Source organism: Pinus tabuliformis, chromosome 2_2, assembly GCF_031772625.1.
Source record: "Pinus tabuliformis cultivar Carrire ecotype Pingquan chromosome 2_2, CPIR1, whole genome shotgun sequence".
Taxonomy (NCBI): domain Eukaryota; kingdom Viridiplantae; phylum Streptophyta; class Pinopsida; order Pinales; family Pinaceae; genus Pinus; species Pinus tabuliformis.
Window position 1 is genome coordinate 304,410,296 of NC_142300.1, and position 1,150 is coordinate 304,411,445.

Here is a 1,150-nt window from a genome sequence, read left to right on the forward strand (position 1 = left end):
TGGCGAATATTTTACTCAATTATAAAATCTTGTAAGATCTTGGCGAGTCTTTCACTAAATAATAAAACTTTGTAAAGTCCTAGTGAATCTTAACATAGGCTACATGTTGGTTTAATTCCCCCATTTAAATAGGCTACATTCCAGGTGAATACCATGGGTCAATACCATGTGCCATTTTGGTGAATACTATGGGTCAATACCATGTGCCATTTTGGTGAATACTATGGGTCAATACCATGTGCCATTTTTATTTTTATTAATTCTAATATTAGGGTTAATAATGGTTTTTTGCATGGTATTAATAACAATCTAGTCCATGGTATTTGTCCCATAGTATTTTGGCCATAGGTTTCACCTAAATATAACCAATTTTTTGAGTGTTCGTAAATATAAGGTGACTTATGGAGTAAATTAAAAAAAATGTTTTATTTGTTTACCATACCTCTCGTTTATTTATATTTTTATTAATTTACCATACCTCTTTTACAAATATGGCATTTGGCCCATAGGATTCACTTAAATAAAACCTCTTTCTTGAGCCTTCATAGAAGGAGGTTTATGGACTAAATATAAAAAGAGGTTTTATTTATTTACGATACGTCTAGTTTATTTATATTTTTATTTATTTACCATACCTTTTGAGTAAGTATAAAAAGACGTTTTATTTATTTACCATACCTCAAATTTACTTATATTTTTATTTGTTTACACCCTTACATGTATATAAGGTGACTTATGGAGTAAATATAAAAAATGTTTTATTTATTTACCATACCTCTCATTTATTTATATTTTTATTAATTTACGATACCTCTTTTATAAATATGGTATTTGTCCCATATGATTCACTTAAATAAAACCTATTCTTGAAAATGGGCGAATGGATTCACTTAAATAAAACCTATTCTTGAAAATGGGCGAATGGAAGGTTGTAAGTCCTAATTTCAAGGGCTAAATTTACCTTTTTTACCCTCTCCTTTAAAATAAGGTGGGCTATTTGAGGTGATTTGTAAAAATGTTCTATGATACAAAATATTCGCCCACTAAAAATTTAAAACCCCTTAATTTTGCCAAAGGGCGAACATTCGCCCCTAAAATTATCCTTGGCCGAGGCCATGCCTACATCAAGACGATGATGAAATTGCAACTA